Below are 19,936 nucleotides of genomic sequence, written 5' to 3' on the forward strand. Positions count from 1 at the left end.
CTCGTTGCCGAGGAGTAACAATGTCCAAGTCGGGGACTATCCAGGCGTCCCGGCCGGGCAGTGTCCCCGGACATCTGTGACAATATATACATAGAAATTATCTTTGACAAATTCATACAAGGAATGTACTTTCTCTTGACATACAAATTTCACATTTAGCAAAGAACATTTCATGTCATAAATTTTCTCGAGTTTTTTAGTCACCCTGTTTAATAATACAATTGTGCCTATGTTACATTATTGACTGGGTTTTGTATGTAAACTTTTTAATTAATTAAATTTGTTTCAAAGACACAAAGAGACAAAGAGGAAGCTAAGATAATCTTTTAAATTTATTTTCCCCAAGTATAAAACAAATTACAATCTTAATGCAGTAACAAATCTCTGCCTCTATTACATGGAACACAATTTAGGTCATAAGATATATGAATAACATCAATCCCCAAATTAACACTGCAAAATTATAAACAACTTATGAAAGGGTAGTGCAGAAAAGTAAGGCAGTGGATAGTACTACCACCTTACAGCTCCCAGAGAAGAATATGCAAACCTTGGTGCTCGAGGCACTTGCTTATGTGTGATAGTGAATGAATAGTGGGGCACAAATTCATGTCAGGTCATAAAAATGACCCTCACCCCCCCGCCCCCATCCTAATGTTAGGGCAATGCTACAGAAATGTTGTGATAGTTAAAATGAATTGAAAACCCTATATCAGTTGCATTAGAGTTCATATGTTGCTATAAGGTAGTAAAACTGCTGTGAAAAAATCACAAACACAAAGATAATAATTTGGGGTAGCCACCCCTTATACTTGGAAAATAGTAAGCAAAAAATGAATATATAATGTCTTTTCAGATGGAGCTAAACACAGAACTGATTATAATGAGGCAAGATGGCAGTTATATGCAGTCTAGATGGGAAGTGACCTCAGAAGAGCTGGGACAGGAAGTTCCAGAACCAGAAGTGAGGCCAAGGTGGGATTTCCTTCTGTACATCTGCAGTGAAGGAAAGAGAGAAACTGTTAGGTGACAGGATCGACCCCTGGTCTAGTGGAGAATTACAATTATGCTTCCATGTGCACTTTTGTGTCACTACATCCAAACTACAGGTAAATTTGCCTCAATTTTGATTTTTGGTTCATATCCTATTTTTTTACTTGACTGTTCAAAGTAATTTTGCAGGCTATTCAAATCCAATATGATTGTGCACTGATATCTCTTCCAAATATGCAGAATTATTAAAAACTGATTTATTCAGACACATGCAACCTAATAGTCAACCAACAATTATTAGTCTATACTAGGCTCACTCGCCTTTTAAGGCGACCGACTTTTAAGCTGACCACTTCTTAAGGCAATTCAATATGTAGATCAATTTGATATTTTATACAAAAAGTATCTATCTATCTATCTATCTATCTATCTATCTATCTATCTATCTATCTATCTATCTATCTATCTATCTATCTATCTATCTATCTATCTATCTATCTATCTAATTTGGTTATATTGCCTTTGAGCGGTATTACTTTAATACTCGTAGTTTCTGTTATTTTTGTGATGAAATTTAAACTTTTTTTCTATTTTGAGGTTGCCCTTTTGAACCCCCCTGATATTTACTACGCGGTGAGGCATTTGTACTCCATTAACATTAATTATTTCCAGAGACATAATTTTGTCTATTTTTCCAGCGCATCGCGCACAAAAGCAAGGGAACAATGGGAGCACCAGAACTCTGCTCACATCATGTCGCTTCGTACCGAAAGCTGCAAGTAGTAAGTCTGTGATAAGTGGAATACCGCTACGCTTTCCACTCATGGGATGGAAGGACAATCCCGACCGTTTTTATTTAGTAAGAAAGAAGAAGAAGATATCGTACAGTCTGGAGTAGAAAATCATCTTTTACCTGGAAAAACAAAACTACAAATCCCATCGTGCATTGCAAAATGGACGGGGCGTGTGTGAAACTCCGCACCTGTGTAGCACTCACAGGACGGAAGGACACCCGACCGCTTTTATATAGAAGGATATAGACTGCAAATTATTTACAGTGCAGGACATATGAGCAGTTTTCAGCTAATGGAAAAGGAACAGGGATGTTTTAAATGGAATCATCACTGCCAAATTGACACAAAGAAACCATTGGGTGTGAAAGAGTAGTCTCTGGGCAAGACTGTCTCAGAAAATATGTAGCATTTCGGCTGTATTGGCAGATTTTCTTTAATTTTTGAATTTCGCAAATACTGAATTTCTGTCACATGAGTGAATATAAAATTACTATTTAACATCACTATAAGCACGTAGGGTAGTTTTGTATTTAACCTGCCAGCCAAACAGGCTTACAGTGATGGTGACAACATAGTCATAATTTTACTTACCCCTTAAAGCTGAGTTTCTTAAAACCTTTTTTTTGCAGCCTAGTCTTAGTGTCTTCAAGACCAATTTATTGTTAAATACCCTGATGATCAAATAAAATGGGAGATAGATCTCCATTGTGTAATCATGGACAATCATCAAAATGGGGGCCTTGGAGAGCCACAGACAATTGTCATAATGGGGGGGCTCCCTTGAAATATCACTGCTGATCGTCAAAATGGAGGGGAGAATTGAGGACAATCGTCAGAGCAATGTCGATTGCTTAATCATCCCACTAAGACCCACTTCGCAAGCCATCTGTGATCCATTCCCATTAAATAAAGCAGTGACTCGTGATCCAATAGCGGGGAAATCAGTCTAGGACTCTGAAATAAAATGACTAGCCAAAGAATAATGGTTATCTTTAAACATTTTCCCATAACTACTGTAATGTTGTCTATGTATGCAAAGAATGCCATATCACCATCCAATCAATGCACACTTTTTCCAGCTGGAGACCAACTATGATAACTTTTTCAACATGCCAAGAGTAAATGTGAACAGTTTCAAAGCGAGTTTTAATGTTAGTCCATGTGAGAGATGTTTATACTTTGTAATTAAATCAGCCTTTAGCAAATGCAGTCAAAGCCTAAAGTTGCAGTTCTGTTGGCATGTTGATTATTTAATTTTATTGTTGCGCTTGCATTCTGTATCCCGCACTTAACACTCAGCAGTGAACACTGCTGCTGTTCTTCTTTTTCTTCCTATGATCAGTCTCTATAATAGGCTCCACGCTAAGCAGATGTCATCACTCTGCATTTCCTTTGTTCCATGTTACCCTGTCCAGTCTTTAGCCGTAAGAAATACCTGAACCACACTTAATTCACAGAGGTTGGCACTCTCCCAATATTTTCCTCACCAGCATGTGTCACTTAATGAACATACAATTAAGAACAAGATCAAGGTTCTAGCCCCAGTGGTTTATGAGTAATCATGTGACTGATGATATTATGTTTATTATTATTTTTGTATTATTATTGCACTATTAGTAATGTTATAGCCTATAATTTTTACACCTGTTCCTCTTGTTTATGACAAATAGGAACACATGGTGACATCAACCTGAACTCATTTATTAGTAGTACAAAAAGTAGCGAAAAACTAAAAAATAAATTGATCAGTAAATAAAATGCTATGTTAGTTAATATAACTGCTATCAGTTGCATTTGTAAATACATAATGTCAGCTTTCTAGTTATTATATTAGTAAGGCAATTGTTTAAGTCTGTGAATTCATAAAATAAGTACAGGTACTATTTCAATGTTATAGGGATGTGGCCTCAAATTCTGGTCCAGGCAAAACCTAGTTAAAGTTCTCAATTGACTGTGTTATCTTTAGATGCTATAGTTATCTTCTGCATCCGTAACTCATAGGGGTGGATGTGTGTTAGTATGCCTTGCACTTGATGTGGCCATAATATGGCCTTTTCCCTGGCAACCATTAGTCTGAATAAACATGCAGTATCAGTAAGGTAAGCGACTGAATAATTTTTGTGGAGCATTGTCCTAAAATAACTAATGTTTGAATGAGGCAAAGAAACTAAACAAAGAACCAAAATATAGATAAGCATAAACTTAACATTCCTATTGCATTAAGTTTTAAAGTTGTTGTCTGTTGTGAAGATTTCAATGAAAGTTGTTTTCTCAAGCCAAACATAGAAACTATGAAAAGAGTTAACTTTAACTTGTTGATTCTGGATTCTGTTTCTATAAAATTAATTATATGTACATATATATATTGTAGACACTAGAGGTGCTGTTGCCCCGTGAAACCTCACAGACAGATGTCCAGGACACACGTGTAAAAGCACCAAGAAGAATCTTTAATATTTTCTTCAATAAAGTGCACAAAGCACCACCCAAAGTACTTCCGGGTCATAGTAACTGTAGGAGTCCCCGGGTTCTTTGTGAGCAACCCCTGGCGACACCCACGGCACCCAACTGGTCTGAACAAATGGACTCCATGTCCCAGGATGCCCTGAGGGAATCCGGGGAACCATTGTCTTCCAGGGGAGCTGCCACCTAGAGCACCGGGGGAGGCATTGTCCCGAAAAGGTTGCTCTTCTCCCTTTTTCCTGTTCTGGGGTGTCCTGACCGGACTGAACCTCCAGCCGTCCATCACAATATATAGTAATATCAATAATATCATATATATATAATATTTATATATATTATATATTTATATATACAAATATAAAGTACACTGTATAAGAGTTTCAGGATATATGTATTAATATCCATTGTTTTAACTCCAGCTACACCATCACAATCTGGTGCAACATTATTAACACTGGTGTCACTACACTGATTTGTTAGTCAATCTAAGGATCACCTTATTAATATGTCCATGAATGTACATGAACTCCTCCACATAGTGCAGGTGCTTAGGCCACGAAGATAATATATCATCTGCAAACATCAGAGATGCAATCCTGAGGTCTAAAAAGTGATATACTTCAAACCTTGGCCATGCCTTGATATCATGTCATTAAAAATCATGAACAGATGAAAACACAAGACATTTGTTTGGTGGAAACTATCACTTGAAGTAAAGTATCTCATATTAACACCAAGTACAACTTAAATATCCTTTTTTATTCTATCATCTTTCTATTTTTGAATATTTAGTCAATTTTGTTATTGACTATATTTCTTTTTGTTTGTATTATTGAAATTGATTTTGTTTGTTAATAGCCCTATTCTCTGAGTGCAGGCACAGAGTGCTCTGAAGAAAATATCAGGGAAAAATACAAGTAAAGATTATACTAAATAATAAACATATAATTAGCACATATGAAGATATAGATTGGTTACACACAGAAAACAAAGTTGAAACTGATTAAGATAAAAGAAAAACAACATTTGTCCATTAATTAATGTATTAACTATGGCCAGTTGACAAAGAAGGAGATTAAAATTGTAAAAGAGAAAGTCAGAGAAGGACAAAGTCAGAGAGGATCACAGACCTGGAGAACTCAGCCATCTAGCTGCCCCCTCCTGGGCATTCTACAGTGGGGTCTGTGCTAGATCATCTAATCTAATGAGAGAATCTTTACATCCAATGATTCCAATGCTTGTTTATCTGAGATGACTTTTCACAGTTAGGAAATCTGATTTATGCCAGATTCCACATCAAGATACTGAGAAGCGAAACAGAATAGAGGAGGGTTAGTAGCAGTTCATATACACTGTATTACTTACAATTGATTTCAAAAGCCTACTTTTAACATATAAAGCCTCAAATGGCCAAGGCCTTTTTTACTCATTTGAACTTGTCATTACTTACAAATCAGCACACTTATTATCGGAAGGATAAATAAAATAACACTGGAAGGTTGAGCTTTTAGTTACAGGGCCCCTGAAGCTGTGGAATGATGTGCATGTTAATATAAGAGATGCCCCTTGTCTCTCAGCTTTTAAATCCAGAAAAAGACTTACTACTTTAGTCTAACATACCCTGACTAGAAATATTGTTGTGCTTACTGCATCTCTGTTTCTTAGTCAATTATACAGAAATATGTGTAATATATATTGAATATACTAAACCAAGACTCAAGAGATGAATCTATATTCAAAAACCTCACCTGTTCATATTTTTTTGCAGACTAGATGTCCCAATGACGAGGTGGTCTTCTTGTCATCCAGTCATCTTGGCCTGGAGGTGGTATTCTAGTCTCTTTGTCATCCTACCCAAACAATGATCACTTCATTTAATCTTCTTCTCCATGTAGTGGTCTTCTTGCCTCGTCATCCAGGCAAAATGATGGTTTTATCACTTCTACATTTGTCTCATTTGGATAGTGGTCTCTTTGTCTTATTACCGCTGCCAGTTAAAAGATTATTGTGGAATGCTTTTGGTGTTAAATGTTTGGTGAACATTTAGGTCTGGGCCTTGGAGACTAGCCTCATCATGAGAAGAATCAAGAATGTTGTGGTTTGAGAAGAAACAGTTAAGGTAGTTTGGGCATGTGGTTTGGGATGCTCCCTTAACACTCTTATGTGGTATACAAGGCACAGCCCACTAGGAAATGACCAATTGCCAGAATCAAGGTGAAGGGATTATGTCTCTTGACTGACCTTGGATCATCTAGGTATGGCCAGGAAGGGATGAAAGGAGTTGTTGGGGATAACAAAGCCTGTTCAGCAAACCTCAATGTGTTGCTACCATGACCTTTACTAGGACAAGCAAAATGAACAAATTTATTATCACCAATACACACTAAAGCTTGCAGTACCTGTAGAAAACCAATATGTACAAGGAAGAGACCATGCAAAACGGGTCATCTGGCACATACTGTGATGAGACTAGAATATTAACCCAGGAGCTGAGAGACAGTCATGCTGACCAGCATGCCACCATACAACCACACATCATATACAAAAAAATCTAAATCTTTCCCAATAATTTCCCAATAATTTGGGAAAATTATGTTAGAGCAGTATGCAAAAATATGAAGATTTAATTCTTTTAGGGGGTAGGCATTGTATAACCTAAGCCACCACTCAACAAAGCATTCATTTACATGTTTATTACAACAAACCATTGTTTGTGTTTTGTAGAAACAAAGTTTATCAGAAATGAGCATTTACTATCTTCTCACAGCAAATGAATAAACATTTAAAAATCTTTATCTAGACTGTTTTTTAATTTAAGAGCATAATACATATTCCATTCATTCTAAAGGTCAGTGTTGTTAAGCTACATGACCTTTATCCTTTCCATTTCTGCCTAGCGAATTATAGGAAATACATTAAAAAAAAAAAAAAACAGGACCAACGATCTGCTGTTCAAATAAAGGGAGACTCATTCTGCGGATAAGAGGATGTGAAAGTGTAGGCATTCAAGTGAAAATTCAATACTTCACAGTACAGAGCCTCTGCAAAGTCTTTTAAATGACCCCTTATATCAATGTGCCATGTGTATACCCCTTTGAAAAAAGAAAGATGCCTGTTCAAAAATAGATGTATGTATACAAGTATTTGAGTAATGTGTTTCTGGTAGCTGCTTTATTCTTTCTGCATGTTAACCTTGTGTCGTGGAAAGAGAAGTGCATATTATGCTGTGATGAACTCCAGTGTGGGGGCAGTAATGTTCCAAATTAGAAAATACAAATTCTCATGGGATTTGCTTGCCTGTTAAGCGATTCAAAATAAGTTAACTTATACTTAGATAAGACAAACGAGTGTCTTTTTTAACTGCAATAAATGATTACCGTTAACACATTTTCCCAAAGCTTCTTATAGAATTAAGACATATGATAGTTGTTCAGATGTTATAAAATGACAGGGCACATCTATAGTGTTTTCACACCTATAACGTTTCCAAGACAGACACAAATATCACAGATGTTTTTATTATTACAAATGCAACACACAATTGACAGAAAAATATGAAAAGCTCAAGCTACAAATAGTCGCAAAAGAATATTGCCTCTCTAAGCACATGTGCAAGATCTGACTTTTAGATGAGGGTGCTTGCCCACTTTCCTGGGCCCCATGTATGACACAAAAGTAATTCCTTCTCTACTGTCTTTCTTTCTTTAACAATCATGGCCTCTTTTTACTGCCAGTAAGCAATCATCTTACCTCTTCTCCTGACACTGGACTTAATTTTTCCTCTGAGTTGAGATTACTTTACAAACCTCTCACGGTCACTTAAAGCTGCTATTGTACATGCATTCTTGATCCTTTGGTTAATGTACATGTTCCCAGATGCTCATTTTTTAACTAGCAACATGCTCAAGTTGTGTGTGCTACCTATTAGTGGATGAATGGAAAATTCATGCCTCCTTCTAATCCTTTCTAATATCATCTTTAAATATATTTCCTGTTTCCAGCTTTTACAGGTATGTACCCTGAGGTGTAAATCTTGTTCTGGCCTCTTATCTTTCTTCATTGGGATTTTAATTTTATTATCACTTAAGCATAAAATACAAAAATAGCTCAAGCAACACAAAGTTTTTTGAGAAGGATTAAAACAAGCAAAAATGTGAACACTTAATGCATCCACCCTCCCATCCCCAAAACAACCCAGCCTGGCAAGGAAGTACGAGGAATGTTAAAAAAGTTCCTGCACTTTTATATTTTTGTTGTAAACGGTGAAGGCTGGAGGAGTAGTAATTGGCCATGTCTAGCCAATCCCGCATCATCACACCTCCTATGTAATTGAGTGCCTGCCCATATAAGGTAAATATTCGTGGGTGAAGGACTGTGCTTATGCAAACGAAGATGAGATGGTCTAGTGTTTGGCACAAACTCAGCGAAAATGAGAGAGAAACTTTTAAGTGCCGGCTCTTAGCTAACATTAAATAAAGCCATGGAGATCGCAAGATCACAGAAGAGAGTGGCTCACGTGAACTGACTGTGAACGCAGTACGTAGAGAACAAGAAAGAGCTCCAAAGAGTGCTGAACAAAAACGCATTACACAATTGAGAAGGCAGCAAAAGAATATGAAGCGAGTGACGCATACAAGCATATTCATAAGTGCAGCTACTGCGGAAACAAAGCACGGTGTAAACCGTAAGTTTAAATTAAGTTTATAGACACGCTGCCGCTGGCGTTTGTCATGCCTACGACGAATACGATATTCGCGAGATACAAGTTTAATGAGAAGACACGAGGTATAAACGAGACTTTGGATCACTTTGTAACAGAGTTAAAATTGCTGTAGCGAGAAACTTTTAAGTGCCAGGTCTTAGCTAACATTAAATAAAGCCGTAGACATCGCAAGATCACACAAGAGAGCGGCTCACGTGAACTGACTGTGAACGCAGTACGTAGAGAACAAGAAAGAGCTCCAAAGAGCGCTAAACAAAAAACGCATTACACAATTGAGAAGGCAGAAAAAGAATATGAAGCGAGTGACGCATACAAGCATATTCATAAGTGCAGCTACTGCGGAAACAAAGCACGGTGTAAACTGTAAGTTTAAATTAAGTTTATAGACACGCTGCCGCTGGCGTTTGTTATGCCTATGAAGAATACGATATTCGTGAGATACAAGTTTAATGAGAAGACACAAGGTATAAACGAGACTTTGGATCACTTTGTAACGGAGTTAAAATAGGAAAGCAAGGTGTAAAGCTTAACTTTAAATTAAGTTCATAGACATGCTGCTGCTGGTGTTTGTCATGCCTAAGACAAATACGATATTCGCGAGATACAAGTTTAATGTGAGGACGCGGGGCATAAACGAGACTTTTGATCACTTTGTAACTAAGTTAAAATTGCTGGTGAAGGACTGTGCTTATGCAAATGAAAATGAGATGGTCAGGGACAGAATAGTGTTTGGTACAAACTCAGCAAAAGTGCGACAGAAACTTTTAAGTGCCGGGTCTGAGCTAACATTAAATAATTGCTGGTGAAGGACTGTGCTTATGCAAACGGATAGAAAGCAAATGTTAGGTTATTTTTAAAATGTTTCCGTTTCTTTTTCATAACTTCTTTAACACACTTCTTCTCTGCTGCAAAGAGCGGGTATTTTGCTAGTTCTTAATAAATAGAGTAAAAAAAAAGTGTGGAAACTTTTTGAGCGTCCCTCATATATTAAAATGGATTGATATTAACTGAGAGAGAGACACCACCCACAATCAGGCGTCTTAGGGAATAAAGTGAAGGAATTATTTGAAAAAGGTAAAATCAGACATTAAGAGCAAGGTTAATGCACTGAATACCCACCAGTTGATCCTGAACCAGCTTCACCACTGATCTCCATCATTCAATACTGGGGCGAGATGACCCATTAATCCATGATGTGGAATGTTGGAGCAAAAGTAAATTATACAAGAAGGGTAAAACATAGAAAGTCAGAAGATTTCCATAGAAAGATTTTTTTTGTAGCCAAAAAGAATACCCAAAGAGATACTGCTTGATAACAGTAAGAGGAAGAGAAAATAGACGTATCAGATGGAGTACTTGAGCCACTAGGTGAAAATTAGTACAATATTAGTACAAAAAATGCTAGAAAGAAAGCTGGAAATAGCCAACCAGAAAGCATGGTGGGCGGCATGGTGGTGCAGTGGTAGCGCTGCTGCCTTGCAGTAAGGAGACCTGGGTTCTCTTCCCGGATCCTCCCTGCATGGAGTTTGCATGTTCTCTCTTCATGTCCGTGAGTTTCCTCCAGTTTCCAACCACAGTCCAAAGACATGCAGGTTAGGTGCATTGGCGATTCTGAATTGTCCCTATTGTATGCTTGGTTTGTGTGTGCCCTGCCCAGGGTTTGTTTCCTGTGTTGGCTGGGATTGCCTCCAGCATACCCCCGTGACTTTGTAGTTAGAATATAGCGGGTTGGATAATGGATAGATGGATGGAAAACATGGTATCCTACACCTACTCCCAAGCAAGAAGCCACTTTTGAGAATGAATGACATCATGATTTTAACTGACACTAATGATGACATTTTATAGGTTTCTGATACTAACACTCACCACAAAGATAATAATAATAATCATTTTCATTTCATTTCACTAAAATTTCATCTTGGCTGAAATCACATGGCTTCTCCATGTAGATATATCAATCACATAACATGAAAGATATTTTATGAATATTATTCCAACACTATCAAAGCAATATCCTTTTTTGAGTTTTCAAAACATTCCAACTTTCCAGGGATGTGTGTGCTGATCTCCGCCTGAACATCATGTTCTGAGAACTCCTAGCAAGTTAGGACAGCTCATGAGCTCTACTAAATCATAGTGAAGACAGGAGTATTTTCTCTCTATTATAAAAAAATACTGGAAAGGAAAAGCAGGGCAACGATACGTGATCTTCTCGGAAGACACTTAAAAGACCGCCGAGATGCAAACAATATCAAATAACACTCAGTCGTGTAAAGGCACGCACAGATCCTGTGCTCTCAGCACATATAAAGCGTATAAGGACAATGCGGTCTAGATGAAATGTCAATGAAAGAAGAAGAAAGAGCAGCGCGTAGAAAAGAGACCCAAAAGTGTGTGAGAGAAAAAAAGGCAGATAAAAGATTACGAAAGCAGTGGAATTCAAAAGGCTAAAACAAACGATGACATAATACACATGCAGAGAAAGGTAAAGAATATGAAAGCAGTAAAATTCGAAAGTATTGTAGCGTCCCAGCCAGGTTGAAGCCTTTTTTGTTTTAAGTGACTGTTAGGTCTGATTGAGGGAGGTGGAATACAGCACGTAAGACTGATAGCAGCACGACGGCACCTCCTTATCATGCGTTCAGCCACCCTCCCCCCTTGACAATGCGAGCAGCATTATGTGTCCTGAGAAAGAGATTTAACCACGCCCAGGGCTGGAAATAAAGGACAAGTATTGTGTTTACAACGTCACGCGAGACAAGACAGTGAGACACCATTGGACCATGGACAGCTAACCTAGCAGTTGTTAGATTGCTGTTGGCGGACACGCTTCATGTACTCCCAGCTCTTAAAACAATGACAAGAGACAAGCAAAACACGCAGCTCGCCAGCAGCAAAAAGCCTCCCGATGATCAGAATGCTTCTCCTTAGCGTGCATTCAGCTAAACTAACCCTCGCCCCCCGACCCCACCCCCTTCACAATGCGAGCGACAGAGATGCGAAGTGGCAAAAGGACAGCTGCTGCACAGGCTTTGAAATGATCGGGCAGTGAGACAAGCAGAACAGGCAGCTCGCCAGCAGCAGAAAGACAGCAGATGATCCGACGGAATCTCCTTAGTGTGCATTCAGCTGCACCCCCTTCACAACACGAGCAGCGTTATACATCCTGTGAGAAAGAGATGTAACCATGCTGGGGCCGGAAATAAAGTATTGTTTTTACAAAAGTAGTAGTGAAACAGGACATACTTCAAAAATCAATAAACAAATAGGTATCGCTAGCTAAGCAGAAGCAAGGTCTGCTGCAAAACATGGCAAGAGGTAGAGCAATTTGATCAGAGGCTGACGCGTGAGAGAGGAAGACACTACCCGGCTCCCCACTCCTGATGTCACGCCTCCCCCTCCCCTTGCTCCACAGCTTCTGTCTTGCATTAGTGTGAATAAATTGCTCCTGCAAGCGAACTATGGTACTTAGTGCGATGAGATAAGTCACAAAATCAACTGGAATGTTTAAGCAAATTCCAGAAAAAAACCTGATGTAAAAAAACCCGATCCATTAAGTAGTTCTCTCGTAAAAAGCAGAGAGTCATATAAATAGGCAGACATTGGATTTTGTATATATAAAGATATAGACAGTGAATGAAAAATAATCAGTTCCACTTGGTATGTTTCACATTTTGTTATATAATAATATGTATTTTTTTACACAATATGTACAAAACTAAAAAAAATCAGTCTTTTTAAAGCTTATGAAAACACTGCTCCATTTTTGATTTACTTTTTATTTTTGGCCATAATTTCTCCAATGCCATATTCTTGCAATTTTGTATGTATATTAACTCATAGGTGCTACGTGTCCTGCTAAAGAATAGCTGAAAGTGTAAGTCAAATAAAAATCAGAATACATGGTAAGATGAAAAACACAAAATCAGATCGATCTTTCATCAAACCAAAACACAATCCAATTTCATAGTCAAAGAAAGACAGAAAAAGTTAAAATGCTGGGAAAATAATAACTAAAGCAAATGCAAATTCTTAAAGAAGCACTCTCTCAAATTTGGATAGTGAGGAAGTGTCCATCATGAACTTCATACCAGCAGTTTTCAACTTTTTTGACATGAGGACTGGCAAAAAAATGAAAATTTTTGTGGATTAGGGTGGTGAAAAATTTAATTAACCTATTTACTTTGTATAATTTGTGCTGTTACTCTCTTTTTAAATCGGATTTCTTAATACACCTGAGATTTTACTGTCCAGATTTACATTGAATTGGAGAGTGGGGTTCCCTCTGAGAGTTTTGAATGTCCTAATTTAGTAACATTAGATCGTATGTGCGAGTCCATTTTGGAGTTTCGAGTGATCAGATAGAACATGATGTAATTTTTTTGTTTGAAATGTTATATGAAAAAGGTTTACATTGACTTAAAAACAGGACCTGGAAATTAACTGATTATGAAAGTTAAAAATATTACAGACCAGGGAAAATATTTTACAGACCGATAACAATCCACGGACCAGTGGTTGGGAAACACTGCTTTATACCATTGACCTGAATATGTCATATACTTCTGATTAATTTCCATAGTAACATGAAGATAATGCTGGTAATCAAAATAAGCAAAAAATAGCCAACATATTAAATGGAAAAAAGACAAAAAAATAATGTCAGGGATGGATTCAGGATGCCAACTCACTCCAAAAATTGCAACAAATTATAATGCTTATTCATGACACTGCCAATTTGTTTATTTATTATGGATGCTGTAATTTTTTATTTTAAATTATTTTGTGCTCTTTCATGGTTGCTGTGCCCCCATTTTGTAATTTTGACTTATGGTCACTATCATTTTGTGTGCATGTTCACTATGGTGCTACTTGATTGCTATCATGAATCCAATTTTTAATGCCTAAGAAATTTAATTTTTCAGTTGTAGTGCAATTTTTTTAAGAGTTTTTATATTTTAACTTTTTATTGATGATGTTATCTAGATACCAAACAGGCTTTTTGCTGCATAATGAAAGGCATAAAGCAATAAATAATGAAGACTATATTTGCACAGGAATGGTGCTATATAAATAAAATGTATTATTATAATTGTTATCATTATCTTGAATTATATTTTGCCTTATTCTGTGTTTTATTACGTATTTTTATTTGTTTTTTTATTTTAAGACAATACAAGAATGTCTATTATTTAGAAGAAAATTATGCATTGTTGTAGATTACTGTATCTATGAGACAATAGTTCAAAAAAAGCACACATAATGTATATATAAATACCTGTTAAGGACAGAATAATGAATAAGTTAAAGAAAATTAGAATCAGTGGCAGCTTGTAATGTGGGTGCTGGAAAGCACAACTGCCAAATATCTAAATATTTTAAAAACTCTACTTAATTAGGTAATGCAAAATAATCATTAAATAAATTTGTTTATTTGCACAACGTGCCTGGTGTCAGTACTTGTCAACATCCATTAAAAATTGGTTCCGACTTCCACTTGTTTAATTTCTGTGCGAATACCCATACTTCCTGAATGCAGGGCGCCGGCCAAATGAGAGTCTATGTAAGTCTTTGCTCCTTTGGCAAACAGGTGACCTGAGGCTGCCCTTTAATTGGTTGCTTTCAGATTTTTCTGGAGACACAGCTCTCTGTGCCCCGGACATTTATTGGCAGCGAATTAGTATTATTTTAGGTTTTTGAACCTAAAACCTGTGATTGGACAATCATTGACGCACTATTGCAAGTTCATGTAAATGGTTCACAGTTCACATCCACCATTAATTTAACTACAGATGAGCGAGTGCAACTTTAGGAAGATGGCAACTTCAAGTGGAATTTAAGGAGTCCAATAAAATGTGGCTATTTCTTTAATGAAACACCTCATACATTGTTCACTTGAAGAAAAAAAGAAGATAAAGGAGCTTGGACTGGACCGACCTAACTTAAGAATTCAGCAACAGGCAAGTGATTTTTTGCTTTCCCTGTTTGATGTTTCAAAGTGTTGAAGCATTGTGGACGAGACCTAAAATATCTTTCTGAAAAATGCAGTCTCCCTGCTTTGCTGTTTTTGAACATTTGTTCCTGCTGTTGGTTCTCTCTTTCTCTCTGGCCAGGGTTGAATTCTGGTTTGTTAAGTTTGACTTGATTGTATGAATGTTGTTTTCTTCAAATAAAATCAATTAAAAACCTTTAAAGCAACTGTATATTGTGTCTCCTTACCTTGATGTTTTCTGCTGTGAAACACATAATGTTCAGTCACTATATTCCATTTTGATTCTAAATGTTCCTTTAGCACAGTGCTTAGCTGTTCTAAACTCATTTCTTTTGTGGTTCATGGCACTATGACATCTTTCAGTACTGCAAAGTTCTTTGTTCCAGTTACACTCTGCAACACTGCTTTTTTCCTTTCCTCTGAAATATCATTTGCCACAAACAAATTTTCAAGCCTGTCTTCAAAGTTAGAAAACCCTCTTCTGACTCCTCAAACTCCATTGCTGCAGTAACCACATTAGCCATTTTCACACTGCCCCACAATCCCAATCCTTGTCATCAGTCTTTTGTGTCTCATGAGTCCTTAGACAAGTCCAGCTGAAAACTGCTTTATTTCAGATATGATCTTCAATATATTATAAGAACAATCTGATGCAATAAAAACAGTCTGATGTAATCTAATTAACATTGAATAGATGTATTATGGGTGGCATGGTGGTGCAGTGGTAGCGCTGCTGCCTCGCAGTTAGGAGACCTGGGTTCACTTCCAACATATAGTTTTCATGTTCTCCCCGTGTCTGCGTGGGTTTCCTCCCACAGTCCAAAGACATGCAGGTTAGGTGGATTGGCAATTCTAAATTAGCCCTAGTTTGTGTGTGTCCTGCGGTGGGTTGGCGCCCTGCCCAGGATTGGTTCCTGCCCTGTGTTGGCTGGGATTGGCTCCAGCAGACCCCAGTGTTTGGATTCAGCGGGTTGAAAAATGGATGGATAGATGTATTACCTTTATATGGATATACTTCTACACCAAGGTGTGGTATGGAGTGGAATGAAAAGGCCTTTTGTTGCCAAAATAAAAGTCCCTTTTAAAAAAGGCAAAGACAACAAAGAAGTCCTATCTAACATATAGTCTGTAGCTTTTCAATTTCCTTTTCTGCTACTACATTGTTCAGTGTTCAATATTGGGTTATAAAATTTTGGATTATATAGTTTAACATGATTTCTAAGCATGTAATTCTACACACCTATTATTGATATACAGCAGTATCTGTAATGCTTTTGTTGTAAAACTACTATGACATTTTGTCTTTTTCATATTGTAAGATTAGTATCTGGGTCTATAATTCAATATGCATTATGTCTTGTTTTTGTATCCTTTGTATTGGTCTTTTGACATTTGCTTGCTTTAAGTTACATACAGTATTCCAAATGCTTCTGTTTTGTGAATTCTGCCTAGGTTTGTTGATACTACCATAGCTCTCTGTAGTTTATCTGCTAATCACTCCATTTAGCCAATAATACAGACTTGCCTAACCTACTAAATGCCACATACAGTATAATCTATACCATTTACCTGCATTTACAAAAACGGTTAACTTTGACAAAGTGTCCTGGCAATATAAGCCTTTGTTTTCATACTGTAAAATAATCCTGCACCCAGATGAATAGCATATCTTGAAACAAATTTTATGAAATTGTTGCTATAGGAGTGCCTTATAAAACAGATTTGTGAGTTAAAATGATCAAACTCTTAGTTTTATTGATTTCATATTAAAGTGTAAATACATGTCACTTAAGTCACTTTACTATATTTCGGAATGATCCCATATTTCAGTTTACATTTTATACAAGTTAACCTAAATGATACTAAGTTTTTATATCAGTAAATCACTGTATAAGATTTTAATTATTTATTGCTGTATGACTTGAATTGTCTTTGTAGCTACAGAATATTTCTGTCATGAAACCTTCAGTGAAATGTATATTGTGTAATTCCAATTTTATTATCATTATATGATGTCTACCCCATACTGATCTCATTGCACTTTATTTTTACCTCAATCAGTCTCTTACAGATAATATGAAATTTAAGGTCAAAGTCAAATTTAAATGTATGATCCTACAATTGGAACTTAATTTAATCATAAGCATTATAATCAGATAGTAAAAATATGAGACCTTAAGAAAGTCCTGTATACCACATACTGTATATAGAAAAGTGCTAATTTATATACAGCATGAAAGGAATCCATTTTACTTCTCATTGAGCTTCTCTTCATGATTAGAAAGCCTAGCTGCTGAAAGCACATATGATCTCCTCTATCACAATGTTTTCAATCTACATTACTGGATTCTATAACTGTTTAAACTGCTAAAATCAAATGAACAGTGATAGGGTTGAACACAATAATTAAGGAATTGATCATGGTTTTTAGGACAGCTTTGCATATATATTAAATCAGCATGCAACGTTAATCACATTTTGTAGTTTACTTCCATCTGAAATAGTAAAAAGACATTTGGAGGTCACAAAATGGAGGTTGAAGTGAACTTTTGCTTAAGTAGATCAAAGGCTTTCAGAACCTCCTGGGTCCACTGGAAAGTCTTTGTGGTTAGAAAGGTAATGGGGCAATAATTGAACTAAAAGTTTTAATAATACTGCAATTATAATTGTAAAATTCTATAAATTGTCTGGAGCTTTTCTTTTGATAGAGCCCTGCCTCTATTAAAATCGAGTTATACGTTTTATAATTAGCTTTATTCCATTTACATGCCTATCTTTAAAACTTACATTTCTAATTAACAAACAAACTACACCAACATTAGGGGACAGGAGGAGATCTAGCACACAGTGGCTCATTCATTTTGTTTAAAATATGTATTTTGATGTGAGGATTGTCTTAATAGGTAAGGCCAATCTTTTCTTGATTGTTAGGTTTGATAAATTAAATATCTTAAAATTCTTCTATAGTAATAGTGGCAGAAATTGGTGGGATTTTGTGTAAGACTCCTGATAGCAAAATAATTTTGTTTTCAAATGGCATGAAGTAACTGAAGAAGTAATGTGTTTGAGAGTGCAGTCAAGTCATTTAAAATTATTTCAATTGTACATAAGTGCTCTATCCCACATTATAGCTTAAGTATCCAAGAAGAGATTTGCATAATTCTATTTGATGTATCACAAACATCTAAGGTACCATTGAGCACTATGAAGCTATGATACATCAACAACTGGCTTATGGGGGAACGATACAAAGGTAGGACACATGACTGGGGTAGGAGTACCCCATGAAGTAACCAGTGCCACAAAGCACCATCTCTCAATTGACTATCAGGGAATTGCAGGCTTTGGGAAAGGGGGGTGGGGCAAATGAAGTGTAATACATACTACACCACAGTTTCAATATGCTGCACATGGGAGTGCAACAATAACCTGTGTGTGGCAGTTCAAAGTGCTGCTTGTCACTCATAAAAAAGACACCACACCTGGCATCAGATTTATAAAACTGAACGTTTTGTGGAAAGTCATATGTACGCATTTTGGTTCTTTAGCGCAAATACGCAGTATTGGCCCTCTTAAAAGAAAACTAAAATAGAGTGTATACATCAGAATCATTACTTCTGAGGTTTTAATATGTTTGTCATTTCAGCGCACATTATAATAATGGCTTAATGATATGAGTTTTACACACATGAGTCATCATTGAGCTTGTTTGGCTGCATTTGCCTACTTGATTAAGGCTGCCCCCAAGATATCCCATTATATATATATATATAAAAAAAAATCCAAAATAGATAGATAGATAGATAGATAGATAGATAGATAGATAGATAGATAGATAGATAGATAGATAGATAGATAGATAGATAGATAGATATGACATACATCTGGTCCTGGGCATTTTGGATTAAGGACACTCAACCTGTACTATGTCATTTCTAGTGCTTTATTTATCACTAATGATCTTCAAAAGAACAGTCTTTCCATTTGAACCATCAAGAAACAAATATTTCAAATATTTCGTAGAAGACAGTGTCAGAGACCTAAAACAATAGCCAGGGCTTGAAGTGGGAGTACCGCCACTTTTCAATTTCTTGCAACTGCGTACAGTCTTTAGTGTGTGATGCTAGTGTTTTCAAACAAACCAGCTTATAAACAAGCATATCCAAATCCCCCAATTAATTGCCAGAACTGGGCTCAAAACTTCAAGAGGGACATGCCATGATCTGTACTTAGACTGACACTAAGATCTGCCTTTCTGACTATTAAATGTAAAATGTCATTTTGGTGTTGTCCACATTTTTTAGCATTAAATTAACTTTTTAGTATAGTTTGATTTTTCGGTCCCTCAAGGCCACATTATAATAATGGTTTAATGATATGAGTTTTACACACATGAGTCATCATTGAGCTTGTTTGGCTGCATTTGCCTACTTGATTAAGGCTGCCCCCAAGATATCCCATTATATATATATGGCATTGATTCTTAGGCTACCTGCAAATAGTGAAACATTTCTTGTCAGTCAGGAGCATGTGGGTGTGTCAGGTTAATCTTAGCAATCTGATTGGTCAATTTGGCTTTGGTTTGATTGGTCAGGTTAGTATTGGTGATGTGATAGAAAAAGGATTTGCAAGTGTGAGGCACACAAGTAGGAGTAAAGGCTTAGGGTCATGCTGAGAGTTGCCTTCAAAGACAAAAAATATAAATTTGGGCAAAATGGTGAGGAAGCCGCCTCTAAATGACAGAGTCTGAGAAGCAAGCTTTATGGGAATGCACTCAACAGAGAAAGTGCCGGTCAAGAGAGATTCAGAAACGTGCAAATACTGAGGAGAGGCACTGAAGGTACTCATAGAGCAAGAGATATCAAATATTTTTAAATATATTTATTGCCTGTCTTCAACAATTAATGTGGCTAGTAGATTGATAACATATAGCAGTTAACATTGAAATCATTTTACTCAAGCAAAAAT

The 19,936-nt window shown here is 36.6% G+C and overlaps 1 long non-coding RNA gene across 2 annotated transcripts in view; it reads left to right on the forward strand.

Annotated features, from left to right (window-relative positions):
* Positions 1-19,936, forward strand: part of LOC120532866 — a 105,931-nt gene that overhangs the window by 70,699 nt on the left and 15,296 nt on the right. For both annotated transcript variants that reach the window (XR_005634392.1, XR_005634391.1), the window contains one exon: positions 857-1,109. This is a non-coding gene — a long non-coding RNA (uncharacterized LOC120532866). The remainder of the gene's footprint in view (positions 1-856; positions 1,110-19,936) is intronic.

The sequence above is a fragment of the Polypterus senegalus genome, chromosome 7 (genome assembly GCF_016835505.1).
Source record: "Polypterus senegalus isolate Bchr_013 chromosome 7, ASM1683550v1, whole genome shotgun sequence".
NCBI lineage: Eukaryota > Metazoa > Chordata > Cladistia > Polypteriformes > Polypteridae > Polypterus > Polypterus senegalus.